The sequence below is a fragment of the Oncorhynchus kisutch genome, linkage group LG5 (genome assembly GCF_002021735.2).
Source record: "Oncorhynchus kisutch isolate 150728-3 linkage group LG5, Okis_V2, whole genome shotgun sequence".
In the NCBI taxonomy this organism is placed as follows: Eukaryota; Metazoa; Chordata; class Actinopteri; order Salmoniformes; family Salmonidae; genus Oncorhynchus; species Oncorhynchus kisutch.
Genome location: NC_034178.2, coordinates 44,597,999 through 44,623,211, shown reverse-complemented (window position 1 = coordinate 44,623,211; position 25,213 = coordinate 44,597,999). Strand labels below are relative to the sequence as shown.

At 41.9% G+C, this 25,213-nt stretch overlaps 1 long non-coding RNA gene across 1 annotated transcript; it reads left to right on the top strand.

Annotated features, from left to right (window-relative positions):
• Positions 1–693: 693 nt before the first annotated feature.
• On the top strand, positions 694–25,213 carry LOC109890220 (uncharacterized). The gene is made up of 3 exons (XR_002255382.2): positions 694–1,583; positions 1,722–2,858; positions 23,697–25,213. It is a non-coding gene; the product is annotated as an uncharacterized LOC109890220 (long non-coding RNA).

Below are 25,213 nucleotides of genomic sequence, written 5' to 3'. Positions count from 1 at the left end.
CACTGGCTTCTCAGCAGCCACTCACCATGATCTGTAAACAATATTACACATGATTCTCCAGAGGTGTGGGGGAGGGATGGTGACGGCCATGCTCTACCTGACATTTAAGAAAGGCAGTTTCCATAAACACACACGCACACAATTTGTTTTTCATAACCACAGAGATGATGACAAACAATAGAGAATCGTTATTATTATCAAGAACACTGACAGATTCTTTGTGATTCAGAGGAAATGTAATGATATCAGTGTCAGCGTGTATAGAAAGCAATGAAGTTAAACCTGGAATCAATAGGAATTGAATCAGAAAGTGTTAGTGAGGTAAATGTGAGACAACACCAAACCTATTGGTCTTGGGATCTCTTGAGATAAATGAGATTATAAATATGAATATTTAGGGAAAAATAATGATTTTCTAGTGATCCCTTGAGTCCAGCTTAGTAGAGAGTGACTGGCAACACAAACACACACACACACATACACTCACACACAGACACACACACACACACACACAGAGAGGGAGAACAATGCAAACCAGCCAAGAACGACAGTCTATTCATTGACATGAGCAGACTGTTGAGGACTCTTGCTAGTCTAATATACCCCCTCCTCATACTCCCCCATCCTTCTTTTACTCTCTCTCTCTCTCTCTCTCTCTCCCTACTTCAGTACCTCCCTTTCCCTCCCTCCCTCACTCACTCATTTTCTTTCTCTCTTTTCCTCTCCACTCCTTCCCTCACTCACTTCTTTTCTCCCTAGCCCTATGACCTCTCCCTAACTCCCTCCTTCTCTCTACCCTGTATTAGGATTCTACTCCTTGCTCAGCCCAGTCTTTGTGAGTGGGTTAGCCAAGCGTGTCACAGTGAGAACCAGTGAATGGTAATGAACTGTGTGTGTGTGTGTTTGTGTGTGTTGGTGAGGGTGTGTGTCTCAGAGAAGGAGGGAGTATTCAGTGAGTATGAGGGCAGAGCCAGCAGAGAGAGGGTGAAGAGCGGATAGAGGAACGAGAGCGGAGAGAGGGAGGAGAGCAGACAGAGGGAACAAGGCAGTCGGCTGATTCACCACCCCTCCATCCATCCCTTCTTTCTCTTTCTCCTCTTCTGCTTCAGTGGCGGGGTAGTGGAGGTGTGTGTGGGAAAAGAAACCCCCCCCTCCACACACAAACAGACCACTGCTCCTAATCCCTTCCACCTGCCTCCATCCCTCTCCCTTCTCCCATTGTCATTACTACCTCCAGCTCTGTCTCATTCCTTCTCACCCCATCCCATCATCCCATCTATCTCTCTATCGCTCTTTCTTTCTCTCCAGCCCCCACGCCCTTCTAACCCACACGCTCTGTGTCACCACCGTGGTGAAGAAAATGATCGGCGAACAAGCTGGAAAAGGTAGAGGAGAGGACAGAGCGAGGAGAAGGAGAGGAAGAGTGAACTCTGTCCATTCAAAACAATCCAGACTTTCCTGTTTCCCTGATGGATTATCGCCGGCCCCACGGACAGAAGGAGGAGTGGAGGAGAAAAGAAAAAGACCAATAGAGGAAGAGAGCATACAAGAATTGAGCTCTGGACAGCCAGTTCGCCTAAAGGGTATGGTTAAAAAAAACTTCAATCATTTTCTTAACAACTTCAGCTCCTTTATGTCCCTTTGGTGTTTTTCATTTCAGTTTAATTTCTCTCCCTCTCTTTCCTGCTCTCTTTTCCCTCCTTCCCTCTCTCCCACCCCAGTCTTGTCTGCAGGCTGTGCTTGGGACTCTGGCTAATTGTGGAGTATTCTCAGGACTCCAGCGGAGGAGAGAGAGATGCTTTCTCTTTCTTTTCATTCTAATTAATTGCCCTCTATGCAAATACTCAAAGAGCCTTTCTCTTTGAGGGCGATAATTTAATATTCTGTTCATATCAATATTTTCCATTTGTTTTTTCCACACATACTGTACTTGTAGGCTGCCACTCAAAAAGAAAAAAAAAAAGAAAAAAACATACAAAAACTCTCTGACATCCCTAGGGGGTTTGGGAGCGGGTGTACAGAGAAATTAGAGAATGAACGTGAGAGTGAGAGATAAAACATAATAGTGTGGAGTCTACTAGACATAAGTATTTCCCAGAGTGGTGTGAGGGAAGAAAGAAAGGAAAATACTATTTTCACCTAAGGTCTAACCAGTGCTGTGGATAGACAGAGTAAGACATCGGTCCCTGCTCATCGGTCCCTGCTCATACAACACCGAGACTGAGAAGAATGCACAAGACTGAGGAGAGAACGGACGGACAAACACACAGACAAGTCAGCCCTCCGACCCCAATCGCATTCTGTCCATCTCTGTTAGGGTGCAGCGCCCTACACACACATACACTTACTCACACACACACTAACTCATACACACACTTATGCACACACTCATACACAGACACAAAAGAACCTTGGCTTTGTCTGGGACCCTTTTCTTTTCAGAATTATTTATTTTCTAGCACCCATTTTTCCCTCTCTCTGCCCCCATCTCTCCTCCATCTCTCCATATAGACTCTGAGAACACCATATCTCCACTACACAGACCTCTACACTTCCTGATTCTTAGATTGATTGGTCTTTCAGTTCCTCCCTTCTACATATCTCTACTTCTCTTCCTCTCCCTTTACCTCTTTTTCTCACCGTTCTTCTTTCACTCCTTTTCTCTCTCTGTCTCTCTCCCTCTCTCACACTCCTTTGCTTTCCTGCCCCCCTCGTCACACCTCACTCCCTCTCTCTTCTCCTACCGCTCCCTCACTTGCCCGGTCTCATTGTCTTCACAAACAGCAGTGTTAGTGTGTGTGTGTACGGGGGAACCAATCCTTTCTGCAGTGGAGCCACGGAGCACAGGGGAGCCTGAGGTGAGTACGCACCGATCCTTACCCATATCATATACTCCTCTGTGTTTGGTGTCACCTGAGGGCAGTGTGTGTGTTTTGTGCGTGTTTTTGTGTTTTTGTGTGTGTGTCTCTGTGTTTTGTGTGTCTGCGTGTCTGCGTGTTTTGTGTGTCTGCGTTTTTTTGTGTTTCTGTGTGGGTTTTTTCTGTTTCTGTGTATATTATCATTAATGGTGTGTCAAAGGTGATAATTGTGGCACTTCACTTTAGTCCCCATGGAATGTTATGTGGAATACGAGGTATGACTGTGGTTGTGTGGTTGTGTGGTTGTGTGGTTGTGTGTGTGTGTGTGTGTGTGTCACCACAAGGTGAGACTTACTGGGACTATACTCACTCTGCTTATGAATTACTGACCATGGCTATAGTTTCACTCCCTGTTAATTCACAATAAGCATGTACACACACGCGCGCAAACATGCACACAAACACACACACGTGCGCGCGCACACATGCACACACACACACACACACGCGCGCACACATGCACACACCACATTCCATGGCAGATTTAAGTATTTCCCAGGGGTGAACAAGAATAGACCTAATTCTAAATCAGGACTGACCAGAGAGCTGGTGCTCAAACTCAGCCAGGTCACCCGTGATACAAGTAACTATTCAATGTCCATCCATGCCTGAAGACGTTGGGAGATGAGGTTGAAACCGGCCACTAGGGGCAACACTGATCACTGTCACCTTCAATAGGTTTGGGTTTTGCTGAGGCGTTGTGGACAGGGATGATGGATGGGCGTAAGCATCTGCATCTGGTACCAAAGGTTGCAAGTTTGAATACAGCGATAGAAAGTTGTTTTGAGATTTTTGTTTTAAGCCTATCCTAAACCTTAACCTTACAATAACCATTCAGAGTTAATGCCTATCCTAAACCTTAACCCTTACCATAACCATTCAGAGTTAATGCATATCCTAAACCTTAACCCTTACCATAACCATTCAGAGTTAATGCCTATCCTAAACCTTAACCCTTACCCTAACCATTCAGAGTTAATGCCTAACCTAAACCTTAACCCTTACCATAACCATTCAGAGTTAATGCCTAACCTAAACCTTAACCCTTACCCTAACCATTCAGAGTTAATGCCTAACCTAAACCTTAACCCTTACCCTAACCATTCAGAGTTAATGCCTAACCTAAACCTTAACCCTTACCCTAACCATTCAGAGTTAATGCCTAACCTAAACCTTAACCCTTACCATAACAATTCAGAGTTAATGCCTAACCTAAACCTTAACCCTTACCATAACCATTCAGAGTTAATGCCTATCCTAAACCTTAACCCTTACCCTAACCATTCAGAGTTAATGCATATCCTAAACCTTAACCCTTACCATAACCATTCAGAGTTAATGCCTATCCTAAACCTTAACCCTTACCCTAACCATTCAGAGTTAATGCATATTCGAAACCTTAACCCTTACCCTAACCAATCAGAGTTAATGCCTAACCTAAACCTTAACCCTTACCATAACCATTCAGAGTTAATGCCTAACCTAAACCTTAACCCTTACCCTAACCATTCAGAGTTAATGCGTAACCTAAACCTTAACCCTTACCATAACAATTCAGAGTTAATGCCTAACCTAAACCTTAACCCTTACCATAACCATTCAGAGTTAATGCCTATCCTAAACCTTAACCCTTACCCTAACCATTCAGAGTTAATGCATATCCTAAACCTTAACCCTTACCATAACCATTCAGAGTTAATGCCTATCCTAAACCTTAACCCTTACCCTAACCATTCAGAGTTAATGCATATTCGAAACCTTAACCCTTACCCTAACCAATCAGAGTTAATGCCTAACCTAAACCTTAACCCTTACCATAACCATTCAGAGTTAATGCCTAACCTAAACCTTAACCCTTACCCTAACCATTCAGAGTTAATGCCTAACCTAAACCTTAACCCTTACCCTAACCATTCAGAGTTAATGCCTAACCTTAACCCTTACCCTAACCATTCAGAGTTAATGACTATCCTAAACCTTAACCCTTACCCTAACCATTCAGAGTTAATGCCTAACCTAAACCTTAACCCTTACCATAACCATTCAGAGTTAATGCCTATCCTAAACCTTAACTCTTACCCTAACCATTCAGAGTTAATGCCTAACCTAAACCTTAACCCTTACCATTCAGAGTTAATGCCTATCCTAAACCTTAACCCTTACCCTAACCATTCAGAGTTAATGCCTAACCTTAACCCTTACCATAACCATTCAGAGTTAATGCCTAACCTAAACCTTAACCCTTACCATAACCATTCAGAGTTAATGCCTAACCTAAACCTTAACCCTTACCATAACCATTCAGAGTTAATGCCTAACCTAAACCTTAACCCTTACCATAACCATTCAGAGTTAATGCCTAACCTAAACCTTAACCCTTACCCTAACCATTCAGAGTTAATGACTATCCTAAACCTTAACCCTTACCCTAACCATTCAGAGTTAATGCCTAACCTTAACCCTTACCCTAACCATTCAGAGTTAATGCCTAACCTAAACCTTACCCTAACCATTCAGAGTTAATGCCTATCCTAAACCTTAACCCTTACCCTAACCATTCAGAGTTAATGCCTAACCTTAACCCTTACCATAACCATTCAGAGTTAATGCCTAACCTAAACTTGAACCCTTACCATAACCATTCAGAGTTAATGACTATCCTAAACCTTAACCCTTACCATAACCATTCAGAGTTAATGCCTATCCTAAACCTTAACCCTTACCCTAACCATTCAGAGTTAATGCATATCCTAAACCTTAACCCTTACCATAACCATTCAGAGTTAATGCCTATCCTAAACCTTAACCCTTACCCTAACCATTCAGAGTTAATGCATATCCTAAACCTTAACCCTTACCATAACCATTCAGAGTTAATGCATATCCTAAACCTTAACCCTTACCCTAACCATTCAGAGTTAATGACTATCCTAAACCTTAACCCTTTCCCTAACCATTCAGAGTTAATGCCTAACCTAAACCTTAACCCTTACCCTAACCATTCAGAGTTAATGCCTAACCTTAACCCTTACCATAACCATTCAGAGTTAATGCCTAACCTAAACTTTAACCCTTACCCTAACCATTCAGAGTTAATGCATATCCTAAACCTTAACCCTTACCATAACCATTCAGAGTTAATGCCTATCCTAAACCTTAACCCTTACCCTAACCATTCAGAGTTAATGACTATCCTAAACCTTAACCCTTACCATAACCATTCAGAGTTAATGCTTATCCTAAACCTTAACCCTTACCATAACCATTCAGAGTTAATGACTATCCTAAACCTTGACCCTTACCCTAACCATTCAGAGTTAATGCCTATCCTAAACCTTAACCATTCAGAGTTAATGACTATCCTAAACCTTAACCCTTACCCTAACCATTCAGAGTTAATGCCTAACCTAAACCTTAACCCTTACCCTAACCATTCAGAGTTAATGCCTATCCTAAACCTTAACCCTTACCATAACCATTCAGAGTTAATGACTATCCTAAACCTTAACCCTTACCATAACCATTCAGAGTTAATGCTTATCCTAAACCTTAACCCTTACCCTAACCATTCAGTTAATGCCTAACCTAAAGCTTAACCCTTACCATAACCTTTCAGAGTTAATGCATATCCTAAACCTTAACCCTTACCCTAACCATTCAGAGTTAATTACTATCCTAAACCTTAACCCTTACCATAACCATTCAGAGTTAATGCCTATCCTAAACCTTAACCCTTACCCTAACCATTCAGAGTTAATGCCTATCCTAAACCTTAACCCTTACCCTAACCATTCAGAGTTAATGCCTAACCTAAACCTTAACCCTTACCCTAACCATTCAGAGTTAATGCCTAACCTAAACCTTAACCCTTACCCTAACCATTCAGAGTTAATGCCTAACCTAAACCTTAACCCTTACCCTAACCATTCAGAGTTAATGCCTAACCTAAACCTTAACCCTTACCCTAACCATTCAGAGTTAATGCCTATCCTAAACCTTAACCCTTACCATAACCATTCAGAGTTAATGACTATCCTAAACCTTAACCCTTACCCTAACCATTCAGAGTTAATGCCTAACCTAAACCTTAACCCTTACCATTCAGAGTTAATGCCTATCCTAAACCTTAACCCTTACCCTAACCATTCAGAGTTAATTCTAAACCTTAACCCTTACCATAACCATTCAGAGTTAATGCCTATCCTAAACCTTAACCCTTACCCTAACCATTCAGAGTTAATGCATATCCTAAACCTTAACCCTTACCATAACCATTCAGAGTTAATGCCTATCCTAAACCTTAACCCTTACCATAACCATTCAGAGTTAATGTCTATCCTAAACCTTAACCCTTACCCTAACCATTCAGAGTTAATGCCTAACCTAAACCTTAAACCTTACCATAACCATTCAGAGTTAATGCCTAACCTAAACCTTAACCCTTACCCTAACCATTCAGAGTTAATGCCTAACCTAAACCTTAACCCTTACCATTCAGAGTTAATGCCTATCCTAAACCTTAACCCTTACCCTAACCATTCAGAGTTAATGCATATCCTAAACCTTAACCCTTACCATAACCATTCAGAGTTAATGCCTAACCTAAACCTTAACCCTCACCATAACCATTCAGAGTTAATGCCTATCCTAAACCTTAACCCTTACCCTAACCATTCAGAGTTAATGCCTAACCTTAACCCTTACCATAACCATTCAGAGTTAATGCATATCCTAAACCTTAACCCTTACCCTAACCATTCAGAGTTAATGCCTAACCTAAACCTTAACCCTTACCATAACCATTCAGAGTTAATGCATATCCTAAACCTTAACCCTTACCATAACCATTCAGAGTTAATGACTATCCTAAACCTTAACCCTTACCCTAACCATTCAGAGTTAATGCCTAACCTAAACCTTAACCCTTACCATTCAGAGTTAATGCCTATCCTAAACCTTAACCCTTACCATTCAGAGTTAATTCTAAACCTTAACCCTTACCATAACCATTCAGAGTTAATGCCTATCCTAAACCTTAACCCTTACCCTAACCATTCAGAGTTAATGCCTAACCTAAACCTTAACCCTTACCATTCAGAGTTAATGCCTAACCTTAACCCTTACCATAACCATTCAGAGTTAATGCCTAACCTAAACTTTAACCCTTACCCTAACCATTCAGAGTTAATGCATATCCTAAACCTTAACCCTTACCATAACCATTCAGAGTTAATGCCTATCCTAAACCTTAACCCTTACCCTAACCATTCAGAGTTAATGACTATCCTAAACCTTAACCCTTACCATAACCATTCAGAGTTAATGCTTATCCTAAACCTTAACCCTTACCATAACCATTCAGAGTTAATGACTATCCTAAACCTTGACCCTTACCCTAACCATTCAGAGTTAATGCCTATCCTAAACCTTAACCATTCAGAGTTAATGACTATCCTAAACCTTAACCCTTACCCTAACCATTCAGAGTTAATGCCTAACCTAAACCTTAACCCTTACCCTAACCATTCAGAGTTAATGCCTATCCTAAACCTTAACCCTTACCATAACCATTCAGAGTTAATGACTATCCTAAACCTTAACCCTTACCATAACCATTCAGAGTTAATGCTTATCCTAAACCTTAACCCTTACCCTAACCATTCAGTTAATGCCTAACCTAAAGCTTAACCCTTACCATAACCTTTCAGAGTTAATGCATATCCTAAACCTTAACCCTTACCCTAACCATTCAGAGTTAATTACTATCCTAAACCTTAACCCTTACCATAACCATTCAGAGTTAATGCCTATCCTAAACCTTAACCCTTACCCTAACCATTCAGAGTTAATGCCTATCCTAAACCTTAACCCTTACCCTAACCATTCAGAGTTAATGCCTAACCTAAACCTTAACCCTTACCCTAACCATTCAGAGTTAATGCCTAACCTAAACCTTAACCCTTACCCTAACCATTCAGAGTTAATGCCTAACCTAAACCTTAACCCTTACCCTAACCATTCAGAGTTAATGCCTAACCTAAACCTTAACCCTTACCCTAACCATTCAGAGTTAATGCCTATCCTAAACCTTAACCCTTACCATAACCATTCAGAGTTAATGACTATCCTAAACCTTAACCCTTACCCTAACCATTCAGAGTTAATGCCTAACCTAAACCTTAACCCTTACCATTCAGAGTTAATGCCTATCCTAAACCTTAACCCTTACCCTAACCATTCAGAGTTAATTCTAAACCTTAACCCTTACCATAACCATTCAGAGTTAATGCCTATCCTAAACCTTAACCCTTACCCTAACCATTCAGAGTTAATGCATATCCTAAACCTTAACCCTTACCATAACCATTCAGAGTTAATGCCTATCCTAAACCTTAACCCTTACCATAACCATTCAGAGTTAATGTCTATCCTAAACCTTAACCCTTACCCTAACCATTCAGAGTTAATGCCTAACCTAAACCTTAAACCTTACCATAACCATTCAGAGTTAATGCCTAACCTAAACCTTAACCCTTACCCTAACCATTCAGAGTTAATGCCTAACCTAAACCTTAACCCTTACCATTCAGAGTTAATGCCTATCCTAAACCTTAACCCTTACCCTAACCATTCAGAGTTAATGCATATCCTAAACCTTAACCCTTACCATAACCATTCAGAGTTAATGCCTAACCTAAACCTTAACCCTCACCATAACCATTCAGAGTTAATGCCTATCCTAAACCTTAACCCTTACCCTAACCATTCAGAGTTAATGCCTAACCTTAACCCTTACCATAACCATTCAGAGTTAATGCATATCCTAAACCTTAACCCTTACCCTAACCATTCAGAGTTAATGCCTAACCTAAACCTTAACCCTTACCATAACCATTCAGAGTTAATGCATATCCTAAACCTTAACCCTTACCATAACCATTCAGAGTTAATGACTATCCTAAACCTTAACCCTTACCCTAACCATTCAGAGTTAATGCCTAACCTAAACCTTAACCCTTACCATTCAGAGTTAATGCCTATCCTAAACCTTAACCCTTACCATTCAGAGTTAATTCTAAACCTTAACCCTTACCATAACCATTCAGAGTTAATGCCTATCCTAAACCTTAACCCTTACCCTAACCATTCAGAGTTAATGCATATCCTAAACCTTAACCCTTACCCTAACCATTCAGAGTTAATGACTATCCTAAAACTTAACCCTTACCCTAACCATTCAGAGTTAATGCCTAACCTAAACCTTAACCCTTACCCTAACCATTCAGAGTTAATGCCTATCCTAAACCTTAACCCTTACCATAACCATTCAGAGTTAATGACTATCCTAAACCTTAACCCTTACCCTAACCATTCAGAGTTAATGCCTAACCTAAACCTTAACCCTTACCATTCAGAGTTAATGCCTATCCTAAACCTTAACCCTTACCCTAACCATTCAGAGTTAATTCTAAACCTTAACCCTTACCCTAACCATTCATTGTTAATGCCTGTCCTAAACCTTAACCCTTACCCTAACCATTCAGAGTTAATGCATATCCTAAACCTTAACCCTTACCATAACCATTCAGAGTTAATGCCTATCCTTAACCTTAACCCTTACCCTAACCATTCAGAGTTAATGCCTAACCTAAACCTTAACCCTTACCATAACCATTCAGAGTTAATACCTAACCTAAACCTTAACCCTTTCCCTAACCATTCAGAGTTAATGCCTAACCTAAACCTTAACCCTTACCCTAACCATAACCATTCAGAGTTAATGCCTAACCTAAACCTTAACCCTTACCATAACCATTCAGAGTTAATGCCTATCCTAAACCATAACCCTTACCCTAACCATTCAGAGTTAATGCCTAACCTTAACCCTTACCATAACCATTCAGAGTTAATGCATATCCTAAACCTTAACCCTTACCCTAACCATTCAGAGTTAATGCCTAACCTAAACCTTAACCCTTACCATAACCATTCAGAGTTAATGCCTATCCTTAACCTTAACCCTTACCCTAACCATTCAGAGTTAATGCCTAACCTAAACCTTAACCCTTACCATAACCATTCAGAGTTAATGCCTAACCTAAACCTTAACCCTTACCCTAACCATTCAGAGTTAATGCCTAACCTAAACCTTAACCCTTACCCTAACCATTCAGAGTTCATGCCTAACCTAAACCTTAACCCTTACCATAACCATTCAGAGTTAATGCCTCACTTTAAACCTTAACCCTTACCATAACCATTCAGAGTTAATGCCTCACTTTAAACTTTACCTTTAATACTTTGAATTTGACGTTTGCAACAACTTCGAAATGTAATGTTTGAGAAACATGGATGAACGTCTAATTCTGACATGAGACTGTGAGAGCTAGTTTCCCAAACTACTCTCATAGCACTTGTAGTCCTGGAACACACACACACACACAGAGAGACACACAGACACACACATACGCATGAACACAAACAAACCCACACAAACGCACACGTGACACACAGACACACACATTTCAGCTTAGCTGCACAATTTCATATTTGATTGTTTATTTAGTTTTTTGTTCATTCTGATAGAACGTGTTTCAACTAATTTCAAGTTCCTGATTCAAATTTCCTGGTGTTTTCAGGAGCTTATTAAGAGTCTGCTACTATAGTCCAGCTAAAATCCCAATGAGATCTGAGATGTGGTTTAGAACAGGGATTTCACTGTCTGAGTTAACCACAGATGTAGTTGTAAAGTCATTGTGAGCTGGCAGATTCGACATCACACAAATCATGTAGTGTGTGTGTGTGTGTGTGTGTGGGGGGGGGGGGGTAAAGGTATAGAAAGAGGGGGAGAGATTAGGAGAAGCAGTGAAAGCCAGATCCAGTTACAACTTAATGTGATAACGGCAAAGAAATGACAGTGTAGTGAAAAAGAAGGAGTGAGGAAAAGGAAGAACAGGAGGAATGAGAGTGAAGTGGTAAAACAGGAAGAGGATGAAAGAGAAAATATCTAGTGAAGAGAGAAAAAAGGATAAGAACAGAGGAGGAGGGAGAGTGAAGCCTCAACTGTAAAGGCCAGTGAGTGTTCTTCAAAGCGTGTGTGAGTGAAGTCAAGCCAAAACTCATTCATTCACACGCCTTCCCCTTCTCTCTCTATTTTACTGCAGCCAAGGAGCAAGCAGAGAGGGAGAGAAAGAGGGACATAGGAAAATCCATTCGTTCACACGCTCTCTCTCTCTCTAGCACTGAATCAGGTAGAGGGAGGGAGGAAAGGGGGAGGTGGAGAGAGAGGGAGACTTGTAGGAAGAAAGTAAGGGATAGAGGAAGAGAGGAAAAACATCTCTGGCATTGCATAGCTCTACCCACCATCTGATCAGTAATACTTTTGCATCATCTTATACACAGAGACACTCTCACATCCACATGCACACACACAGTAATAATTTCAGTTCTGCCAATTCTGAGTCAATAAAACATGAATCAGTTGATCGTCTTCCTTCCTCCTCCATCTCCTCTCCCCTCCTCATTCTCCTCCTCCTCCTCCTCCTCCCTTCCTCTATCTATACCTAGGTGAGAGAATGTGTGATATGCAGCAACGGCAGGGTTGGGACGGATAAAGCTGGATTAGCAAGATGAAATACACACACACACACACACACACACGACACCTTCTGTGATCCCACAGAACAAGGAGTTGTTTTGTAGTTTGGGAGAAAATCTTCTTTTTAGAGCTCCTAGAGTTTCAGGATAGAGTCGAGGGGAAAGAGGAGGGATAGAGAAAGGGAAAGAGGGAGTAGAGGGGAGAGAGTAGTGATAGAGAGAGGGATAGAGAGTGAAGTGGGCAGGGACGGATTTACGAACAGGCACGTGGGGCCCCTGACCTCTACCTCCTAACCCAAATCCGGCTCTGGTAGAGGGGAGAGAGAGAAGGACGGGGGGAAGAATGACCTAAAATATCATTACCTAAAACTGAAAGTGGTTAAGAGAGACGGACTGAGAAAGAGGAGGGATGCTGCTGGCAGTGAGAGAGGGAAATGGGGTGTGAAAAACAGATAGGAAAAGTAGAGTGAGAGAGACAGAGGGACTGAGAGAGGAAGACGGTGCATAGTAAAACTTTAATCAGATTGTTTTTGTGGTGTGAACAGGTTGAATTGCATATACACTTTTGTGACCAACCGGTTCCAATCGGTCTTATGTAGCAAAATTTGAAATTGTGTTTTTTTACATTGGTGAAAAGTAGAGACTCAGAGCTACAAAATGGTATGTCATACACTACAGTTGAGGAACAATGGGAAAGTAATTTTGCTTTAAAAGTTGATCAACTTGTAAACTCACTTTTGAGAAAATGGCCTTTGAATGTTTTGTTACAACTACTGGAGAGCCCTTTGTCTACACCCACTCAGCATCATTCACACCCTCTTAAGCTTTATCCCCACCCATCTCTTTACGGGTTGATCAGAGTGTTCTGTACTAACAGCAGTAGTCAAGCACCCAAGATAACTTTCTAGCTACTTCCAGACATCCAAGTGAGAGAACAGCTCACTGAACATTACTCGCCCTAGCAGAGCTGGTTAGGTTGTTATGTTTTCCAGAGCGTTGGTGACTGCAGCTGTGGTTCATAAATTCATAGCATTTCATGTTCAGAGCGCACACTGGACACTCTGGTCGATGAGTTTTTTTATATATATATTTTTAATTTAACCTTTATTTAACTAGGTAAGTCAAATTCTTATTTACGATGGCTGCCTATTGGGGAACTGTGCATTAACTGCATTGTTCAGGGGCAGAAAGACAGATTTTTACCTTATCAGCTTGGGGATTCGATCTAGCAACCTTTCGGTTACTGGCCCAGTAGGCTACCTGCTACCTGAGTAGGGTTGATCCGAATGTTCTGACCTCACAACGGCAATCAAGCACCCAAACTAACTGGCTAACATTAGCTAGCTTGCTAGCTACTTCCAGATACAAATGAGAGAACACCTCACTCTGACCATTTTACTCCCCCTAGCAGAGCTGGTTAGGCTGTTTTCATGTTATCCCGAGCATTGGTGACTGTAACTGTGCTGCTGGCAACAATTCAATGATGCTTTTTTGCCAACGTTTATTGACACCAGCCATATTCAACGGATGTTGAGCGTTCATAAATTATAAGTTATTCTGCGCTCTCGCACACTAAGATAGGACTCTTTTGTTAAGACATGTAGCTAGCTAGCTAGCTGGGTAAAAAATGAACCATTATCCCTACTCATGATGTTACTACCCAGCATGAATCTGCAGGTAGCTAACCAACCAGGTTGAATGTTAGCTAGCTAACATTAGGTTATAACTAGTCAAGCAAATGCGTCAGAGATACGAATAATGAACTAGGATCCTAATTTAACAATTTTATCCGTATTTACCAATTGCATGCCGTTTGTGTTATTAAGGCACATGAAAGTTATTATGTTCCAGAAGGCATTTTGATTTTTTTTTTTAAATGCCTAATGCCTCTCCTGTGAAGTAGTGACGTGCGACATACGCCTAGCTTCTTGAAACGGTTTGTAAATGCCACTGGTGGCGTTGGGACACCTGTCACCTGTTTAATATGGAAGTAGTGAATGTGTTTGTGTGTGCATTGAAACTTCATTGCAACTGGAGCATAGAGAGTTTCAGCACCTAGATATTCATATGCTGCAGAATGGCCTTCACACAAACACACACACACACACACACACACACACACACACACACACACACACACACACACACACACCCGTTGGGATGAAAATTGAGGTAGCTTCCAGTTCCTCTGCATGTGCAACAAGATTAATGAGCTGTCATCAGCTAATCAGGTCAGCCGGTGGGAGGGCTACGGAATACCAAAAAGCAGCGTGAGCCAGTGTAGGTCAATGCTGTGTGTGTGTGTGTGCGTGTGTGTGTGTGTGTGTGCGTGCGTGCGTGCATCCATGCCTGTTTGTGTGTGTGTGTGTGTGTGTTCGCGTCTGTACGTGTGTGCATTCATGTGTGTATGAAAGTAGGTGTGTGATTGTGTGGAAAGGGTTGCTGTGAGAGATTGAGAGGGAGGATGCCCTGATTAGCAGTGAGCTTTTTAAAGTTCTCTCCTCCTCCTCAAGCATGTTCCCTCCCTCCCTCCTTCAACAAGCTCTCACAGTCTCATTGCAGAATTAGACATTCATCCACGTTCTGCAAACATCACATTTTGAAGTGTTTTTGTTGCTCCAAACGTCACATTTCGAAATGGTTAAGTTAAGGCACACATTACGAATAGTTAAGGTAAGGGTTAATGTTCAGGATAGGGTTAACCCCCCACCCACCAGGGATTAAATAGACAACCTTCTCATCCAGAGTCATGGGATTCCGTCCATCCACCAACCCCGTTCACAATGTCCTAGCAAAACCCAAGCCTACTTGATGGTAATAGTGCTCACTGTTGCCCCTAGTGGCTGGTTTTGAAGGCATTTACCGACGTCCTCAGGACATGGATAGTCCAATTTCAACATCAATCTTGAACAACCTGGCCGCCCTCCTTAGCTGGCTATTTCATCATCCCTCTCTACCTCTCTGTCTTTCTCAAAATGTCTCCATCCTTCTCTCCAAAGTCCTCATTTGGGGTACAGAGCAGGTGTGTGTGTGTGTGTGTGTGTGTGTGTGTGTGTGTGTGTGTGTGTGTGTGTGTGTGTGTGTGTGTGTGTAAGGGGTCGGGGCTACACGTCAACATCCTTTGATCACTAATCCTTTCTCTAGCCAGTCTTTTTATCCCTCTTTCTTCTGGTTCTGTCCATCTCCTGTCCTCTCTTCTCTCGTTCTGCGTGGCCCATTGCCACGTCTACATTGTGAGCAGCTTACAGAGAGCTATCTGGGGCAGGCTGCCCTCTCTCCTTCTCTCCCTCCCTCGGTCTAGCTCTGCTGCTCTCTTATTCTCTCTTTTCGTGCCTGCTTAAAGAGATCTATGCTGAGCTGACATCAATTCCTCATTCAATAGTCATTTTATTTTCCCCGACTCCTCTCTCCCCTCCTCCCTCTCTCCCCTCGCTTTCTGAGATCACTGTGACCTTTATCTCTTTCTCTCTCTTCCTAGACGGAGGTAATCCCTCCAGCCCATACTTAGCTTTGACACTCATTCTCTCTCTTTCTGCTCTTTTTACACATTCTTCTCTTTCCTTCTTGCCCTTTCCTCTGCGGCTGGTGTCTGAGTTGAGCTGGGTGACGGACAAAAGGTTGGGTTGACTCATAGTGCCCCAGTCATTACTGGTATCAGCCTATATTCAGCACGTTATTGAGTAGCCTATCAGCTATCAATTGTAAGGGACAGGATCAAGGTGAAACAGAGCTTACAGCTGCAGTAGGTCCACTTGTAATACTCTTTGATAGTGTGTGCTTAATCCTCTGTAATTGAGGGTAGAACAGCTCTTGTTCTTTGTGTTTCTATCCTCTACTCATAGGAAGGAAGAGTTGAGCCAGTCTATGGTGTATATAGGGGACAGTAAATGGACTCCGAGTGCAGGAAGGAGGTGTGTGTGTGCACGTGTGCGTGCATGTGTGTCCAGTAGAGAGAGAAAGCCCCTGTGTGGTTGTGTGAATGGGGTCTTTGTTAGCAGAGCTGAGAGACAGTGAGCCGTGAGAGAGACTCGGACAAACAGTATTACCTGACAACCCCCCTCTCTCCCCTATCACCCAAGCAACCCTGTGACCCCAATCTACACATACACTCTCACACAAACATACATTTACACACACACACCTGAAATACCTCATCCTTTGCTATAACACATTTCCCCCGTCTCTCTATACCTAACTCTATACCGCCTCTCTACGTTGCTCCCTCTTTAGCTATTCCTCTCTTTCCCTCTACATCCTCCTCTCTTTTTTCTGTCTTTGTGTTTGAACAACTGAAACTGTTTTCCTGTTCCTGGCCCTCTGCTTTATCTGACCAGGTGGAGGGGAAGAGGGGGCTGTTGGCTTACCTGGGGCTAATACACAGGGAGCACTGTGTGTGAGAAGAGAGGGGGCGGGAGAAGAGGGAAAGAGAGAGAGCAAAAACAGGTGCATACAGAAGGAAGGGGTTTAGGACAGTAGATATCAGAAACGGCAACTCTTTTATGTTTTCCTGAGTAGTCTTAACAAAAGGAACATAGGTTTTTACAGGAATGGAAATGCAAACTCTCAGACAGTCACAAGACTTCCTTTATCATTTCCTGTGGAAAGAAATGGAGAAGAGGGTGAATACAGTATGAGATACGGAGTGGTAGAGGAGAAGGCGGAGAGGTAGAGTATCTGGTGTGGTCTGTTATATGGGTATTGTCTGTTTTATTGACTGCATATGGAATTTATGATTTTTGAGTGTGAATCTGATTGTAGATTTAGTGTGCAGAAGACATCATACATCCCCTCTATCCTTTCTTTTCACTCTCCCGACTTCCCGTATATCTCTCTCTCCTTCTCCCTCCTATCTTCCCTTGTCTCACTGTTCTCGCTTCTATCGCAAACGTAGACCGGCAGTCAGTGGCGTACCACAGGTTTGTTGTTTTAAAGCACATTTTTGCTGTTTTAAAGCTAATTCTCTGCAATTCTGCACGTATTTTATTGCAATGGGGCACAGATTAATATGTGAAGTTTTGTAGTTAATCTCATGCTATTTTACAAATTTTCCATGAGGCAGAGAGAACTTTGCAGTTTCATTGGTAATCTTGTGCTATTCTACACATTTTGCAATGAGGCTGAGAGAATTTAGCATTTTTCATATAATTTCCTGCAATTCTACACACCATTCCGGGGCTGCGGGGATGTGTGGTACACCAGCGCCATCAGTGACTCATAGACCGTCAGTGACTCACAAAGTGATTTCCCCTAGTTTTTTGTCTTTTTTAAATGATGTAGATTTGAGGCTAACTGTTCTGTTCAGAGTATTACGTATCCTAACTTATATCATTATTAGATGAATGGCCAAACATTCATTTGAACTTAGAATTGATTAAGGTATAGCCCATACTCTATGATACAGCCGATGTGACATAACCAATGTTGCATGGTTGGATGTGAATGGCTTAGGCCGGAGAACACAGGGACAGTATTGTCTATATGTAAGGAGGGGCTTCAACAAGGGAAAGGTCCAATGTGTGTGTGTGTGCATGTTTGTGTGTGTGGAGGGTACAGGAGACTGCAGTAATCTCTGCCTTCTCTGAAGTGATGAAGCTGGTTGGAATCCGTCTGGAAGACAGGATGTCACATTTGATCCCAACGTGCCACCGGAGTTATTTAGGGACTCTGGGGGATGACTCATAACACCCCTTGCTCCCCCCACCCCCTTGTCTGCCCCTCACTTCAATTTCCTTTCTCCCTTTCTTCTCCCTTCTCACTTCTCCCCCTTTCTTCACCTGCCTCCTCTTTCTCCGGGGGCAAAGATCGTTAGGTGTCTTATCTAGAGGTCTTTACATCACTCACAGCCCTGTTATCACTGCAGCCAGGGCACTGCTCACTTCTCTCCCCCTTTCGCAGGAAAGTAATCCATTTTTTTACCAAGGGAGGGATGAAGGGAAGGGGGGAGGAGACGTTGGACCTGTCTGGAGAGCCTCTTTTTCTTTTTTAGTTTGATTTGTTGTATTTAGAAGGGGCATTGACGCAGGCTGTACCAATGTAATCAATCCATTTTAGAATGTCACAACGGGTTCTGGAAATAAAATCTGCACAAACATGCACACACAGACACATTTCTCAGTCTTATCACTGCTGTCATGCGTGTGGACTCAGACAGCCAGTTTGCCTAACAAAGGCAGCAGAGTCTGGATTATATCTGTGTCCGTGTGTATAAATAATGTATAATAAGCTAATACGCTTTCTGTATTCTGTTAAACTTGCCTGGCTGTTGACCATAGGGATCAGTTTAAGGATTCTGTCACTCAAAGTCAATGCCTCTGCTTATCAGCACACATACACATGCACGTGAATGCACACACACCCACAGATAAATTTCAGAAAACTAGGCATATGTCGCGGGTTTAAACATACCGTTTGAACGTACTTTTTTGGCAGAAATGCCTTCTCGAAAATGTGAACTTTCATGTGCCTTAATAACAAACTTGTATGCCATCTATAAAAATAAATAAAATTGTTAAATTACGAGCCTAGTTGGTTTAGCCACAGATTAGTTTTGATTGGTCTGCCATATAGCACGCTTCTGTCTATTTTAGCTGGTCTAGGTAATCCTGTCTAACACTGCTTTTTTGACAACTTTTGCGTATTAAAACGAGCATAAACCTAATGTTAAAGTTAAAGTGTACTGTTAGCAAGCTGACTGGCTCGATATCTAACGTTACGTGTATGCTCTCCACTTTCTGGAAGACCGAGTTTTGAAATCAGTGGAATTTGAGTATGATAGCTAAGGAGATGGAGAAAACACCTGTCTCCAGATTACATCTTCAAACTAAGGGTAACCATGGCATCCTCACAGGAGGCAAGTCCATCCATGATGTAAGATAGTCTAGCTAGCTACATTTTCAGATATTACAAGTTTCTAATTTTGACAGAAAGGGATTTCATTTCAAGTTAAAGTGTACTGTTAGCTAGATAACATTAGCTGGCTGTCTTGCTAGCTAACATTACATGTATGAACTCATTCTTCGTATCTCTGACGCATTTGCTTGACTAGTTATAGCCTAATGTTAGCTAGCTAACATTCAACCTGGGTGGTTAGCTACCTGCAGATTCATGCTGGGTAGTAACATCATGAGTAGGGATAATGGATAATTTTTTTACCCAGCTAGCTAGCTACATGTCTAAACAAAAGAGTCCTATCTTAGTGTGCGAGAGCGCAGAATAACTGATGAATTTATGAACGCTCAACATCCGTTGAATATGGCTGGTGTCAATAAACGTTGGCAAAAAAGCATCATTGAATTGTTGCCAGCAGCACAGTTACAGTCACCAACGCTCGGGATAACATGAAAACAACCTAACCAGCTCTGCTAGGGGGAGTAATGTTCAGTGAGCTGTTCTCTCTCACTTAGATGTCTGGAAGTAGCTAGAAAGTTATCTTGGGTGCTTGACTACTGCTGTTAGTACAGAACACTCTGATCAACCCGTAAAGAGATGGGTGGGGATAAAGCTTAAGAGGGTGTGAATGATGCTGAGTGGGTGTAGACAAAGAAGGGCTCTCCAATAGTAGTACCAAAACATTCAAAGGCCATTTTCTCAAAAGTGAGTTTACAAGCTTATCAACTTTTAAAGCAAAATTACTTTCCCATTGTTCCTCAACTGTAGTGTATGACATACCATTTTGTAGCTCTGAGTCTCTACTTTTCACCAATGTAAAAAACACAATTTCAAATTTTGCTACATAAGACCGATTGGAACCGGTTGGTCACAAAAGTGTATATGCAATTCAACCTGTTCACACCACAAAAACAATCTGATTAAAGTTTTACTATGCACTGTCTTCCTCTCTCAGTCCCTCTGTCTCTCTCACTCTACTTTTCCTATCTGTTTTTCACACCCCATTTCCCTCTCTCACTGCCAGCAGCATCCCTCCTCTTTCTCAGTCCGTCTCTCTTAACCACTTTTAGTTTTAGGTAATGATATTTTAGGTCATTCTTCCTCCCGTCCTTCTCGCTCTCTCCCCTCTACCAGAGCCGGATTTGGGTTAGGAGGTAGAGGTCAGGGCCCGTTCGTTTATCCGTCCCTGCCCACTTCACTCTCTTTCCCTTTCTCTATCCCTCCTCTTTCCCCTCGACTCTATCCTGAAACTCTAGGAGCTCTAAAAAGAAGATTTTCTCCCAAACTACAAAACAACTCCTTGTTCTGTGGGATCACAGAAGGAGTCCTGTGAGTGTGTGTGTGTGTGTGCGCGCGCGCGTGCATGTATGCCTGCATGCGTATGTGTGTGGTATTACCTCTCCTACGCCTCTGATCATTGACTCATCCATATTCAACCTGTTAATAATGTACAGGGTTCTCATATTCTGCCTAGCCTGTAACATAGCTCCAATAATTACCTCCCTCTAAACAAGATAGAAGGAGAAGACGATGACTCAAATAGTGAGAAGATGAAAGGACAGAGTGCAGGAGAGGACAGATGGATACATCGGCAAGTTCATAAGAGAAGAAGGGTGGGAGGAGAGGAGAGAGTGAGCATGAGAGATGGAGTGTAGAAGAGATAGGCATCATGTATTTGCAGGATTAAATCATTATGTCAGATCTTGGATAGAGTTGAAGATTAAAGAGTGGCCATAGCAGAGGGCTTCACAAATGATCGTATAGTCAGAATAAAGCTGGAGCATTAGTTACAGCAGTAAAGCTACTGATTGAGATGAAGAGTTGAAGGGCATTGGGACATTGGTTGAGTTGACGATAGGGCAGAATAAAAGAAAGTGGTGGATGTGATAGCATCTAGCTGTACCAGCTCTCACAGTCTCACATCAGAATTAGACCTTCATCCATGTCATCAAATGCTACGTTTCAAAGTTGTTGCAAAAGTCAAATTTCAAGGTGTTTAAGGTTCAGTTGAGGCATTAACTCTGAATGGTTATGGTAAGGGTTAAGGTTTAGGATAGGCTTAAAACTCAAATCTCAAAAACAACTTTCTATCTAGATTAAAACTGGCAACCTTTGGAATCAGAGACAGATTATTGTGCCCATCCCCCATCCCTGTCCACATTGCCCTAGCAAAACCGAAACCTACTTGAAGGTAGCTGCACTCACTTTTGCCCCTAGTGGCCGGTTTCAACGTCATCTTCCGACATCCTCAGACATGGGTGGACGTCGAATACTGACTCATATCACGGGTGACCTGGCTGGCGATAGAGTGTTGTTCCAGTGTTACTGTAACTCCCTGCTGTGGTGTCGGAGCTGTCAGACAAGCTGAACGTTTTAAAGTCAGAGAGAGTGAGAACGCTACACACAACATTTATATGGACAGAAACGCTAAGGTTAAGAGGATAGGATGCTCACAGAACACACACACAGTCCAAATGGGGGTTGGGGAGGTGGGTGTCTCTTTAACTAACTCGCTACTGTTTTCTATGGCTTTCTATTCCTATGTGATTTTTTTCTACTGTCACATAGGGTCCAAAGTCATTGGGTACAGAGTGGAACCTCTGCTATGTCACACACACAAACACACACACACACATTCACACTGCAGGGACTAAAGCCATCGGGTACGAAGTGGAACATCTGCTAACGAAGGGGGAGAAGAGGAGAGGAATGGGGTGAGGTTGTCAGGGCTTGAGGAAGGAGAAGTTGCAACTAAACTGCGAAAGTCAACACACGCGCACACAGTGTGCCTGTAGGCAGCCCTGGCTCTGGGTCAGAGATAACTGCTCTAGTATGAGATGAACACTTCCTTAGGACACATACACACAAAACACACATGCACCCCACACACACACGCGCTAGTTGACGCTTGTTCGTGCTGACTCTGGTATCTAATGAAGCTCTCAGTTTAAACACCTGGCTCTTAATCTCAAAGCAGCATGTGATTGGCTAACGACAGGGAGGAAGAACTGTTAACGTGGTACTTTCTCTATCCCAACAAAAAACCCTACTGCAACTGTGACTGTCAATCCATGTGTGAGAGTAAGAGAATTCTGACAGTTAAAATGTTCACAAAGATGTGCGAACGCATTCCCCATGACATATCCATGGGCTACACGCTCTACAAAGAGGCTGTCAAATAATAGACAGACTGAAATGTCAATCAAGAGACCAGTGTTTAGTGCTGCATATCACTTGTTTTTTCAGTGCTCGTTCTTTATGTCTCAGTCAGATGGAAAGTAATCTGTCATAATTCATTATTTCTGGCTTAACTCCTGATAATCATTTTTCCTGTAATGCTGTTGGGAGAATGGCTGGTATTACAGAGTGGGATGAAAAATTGGCTTTCCTCCTGCTTGAGTCACAGAGATCGATAAACTGTCGATTTATTCCTTACCGCATTGTGTGTGTGTGTGTGTGTGTGTGTGCGTGTTTGCATGTGTGCGGACGTTGGCAGAATTATGGGCTGACCTATGGATTGCCACTCAGTAACTTTCAGAGTTTCCCACACAACAGATCAGGAATCAATTATGTTCTAAACTTTTCACGGCTCAACATCCCCTTGAAAAGTTTAATTTGAGCTTTAATGTTTGAACATCTCTGGAGTGTTTTTGCCTTCTGGAATAGAAGTTTGCCTACAGGATAAGCAGTTTGCCTACTGGATAAGTGCAGCAATATTTACTGACATGAAAATCTGATTCTAGACTGAACAAAAATATAAACGCAATATGTAAAGTGTTGGTCTCATGCTCCATGAGTTGAAATTAAAGATCCCAGAAATGATCCATACACACAAAAAGCTAATTTCTCTCAAATTTAGTTTACATCCCTGTTAGTGAGCATTTTTCCTTTGCCAAGCTAATACAGTCTGCCTGACAGGTGTGGCATATCAAGGAGCTGATTAAACAGCACGATCACTACACAGGTGCACCTTGTGCTGGGGACAATAAAAGGCCACGCCAAAATTTGCAGTTTTGTCACACAACATAATGCCACAGATTTGAGGGAGCTAGAGAATGTTATGTTAATTTCTGTTCCATAAGCCACTTTTTTTAAGGTATCTGTGACCAGCAGATGTATATTTGTATTCCCAGTCATGTGAAATCCATAGATTAGGGCCTGATTTATTTATTTCAATTGACTGATTTCCGTGTATGAATCATTGAAATTGTTGCATGTTGCATTTATATTTGTGTTCAGTCTACTTTAACACCACCTCTCTGGGTCTGTGTCTCTCTCTCTCTCTCTCTGCAGGTACTACATGTGTCTCAATCAAACCATGCCCCAGTTCACCTTTGCCTGTTTCTGTGGTCTGCACGGCTTCTGCCGGAGACGGACAAAGAATAAAAATAAGAAAAGGGAGGAACAAGTGGAGATGGAGGAGAAACAGAGGGATCAGGAGACAGAGGTGTGAAGGAAGTCTGGAGGGACTTCACCCTCTTCATCTTCTCAGAGACTCTGTTTTGGTCATAGTTGAAAAGCGGTTGAAACCCCTTCCTGTGTACCTCAGTCTTTGGGAATGAAGGCAGGATATTTTCACCAAACACACAGTACCACTGATTTTTACCTAATTGAACTTAAAACTGTGGTCTGTAATTTCTTAGGAATTTTTTTTTTACTCCATGTAGGCCAGTACACTGCCAAATTGAATTACAGATTGTGCCTTTTAGATGGGGAGATGGAAAGGTATGTAATGATGGCATTCTTCTTTCTACGTCCAGATCCTTTTCCATTATTCACACTGTGGTCCGTCTCTCCTCCACCTGAAGCAGCTGTCCAATCAGCAGCTTCACTGGACAGTGTAGGTAGAAGTCAAAGGTTAAAACAAATGTTATTTACAATCTCCTCCACCAAGGGGATGGGCACACACACATGTAAATTAAAGATATGCATGGGTCTGTAAATGCGACTCACTGCCTCGATTACAGTAGGTATTAAGTAACAAAATTATATATATATATTTTTTACATTAGATAAAAGTAGAGACTCAGAGGTAGAAAATTGTATATCATACACTGCAGTTGAGGAACAATGGGAAAGTAATGATATTTGAAAGTCGATAAACTTGTAACTGCACAATGAACCATAATTCATAACCCATACAGTAATAGCAATACAAACTGAATGTCATAGCTAGCCACCATGCATGAATCTGCAGGTAGGTAAAGCTAATCAACTATGTTCAATGTTAGCTAGCTAGCTAACATTGGCCTATAACTAGCAATGCAAATGGATTTCTGATATACTAATAATATTCCTACACAGATCATACACATAACGTTAGCTAGTGAGCCAACAAGCTAACGTTCGCTAGCCTTCTAACAGTTCGCTTTAACTTCTTGCGTCGAGCCATCCCGGATCCGGGATCGTGAATACAGCCTCAAACTCATTACCATAACACAACGTTAACTATTCATGAAAATCGCAAATGAAATGAAATTAATATGCTAGCTCTCAAGCTTAGCCGTTTGTTAACAACACTGTCATCTCAGATGTTCAAAATATGCTTCTCAACCATAGCAAAACAAGCATTTGTGTAACAGTATTGATAGCTAGCGTAGCATTTAGCGTTAGCATCAGCAGGAAACATTTTCACAAAAACCAGAAAATCATTCAAATAAAATAATTTACCTTTGAAGAACTTCAGATGTTTTCAATGAGGAGACTCTCAGTTAGATAGCAAATGCTCCGTTTTTCCTGAAAGATTATTTGTTTAGGAGAAATCGCTCCGTTTGGTGCGTCACGTTTGGCTACCAAAAAAAAAAAAAAAA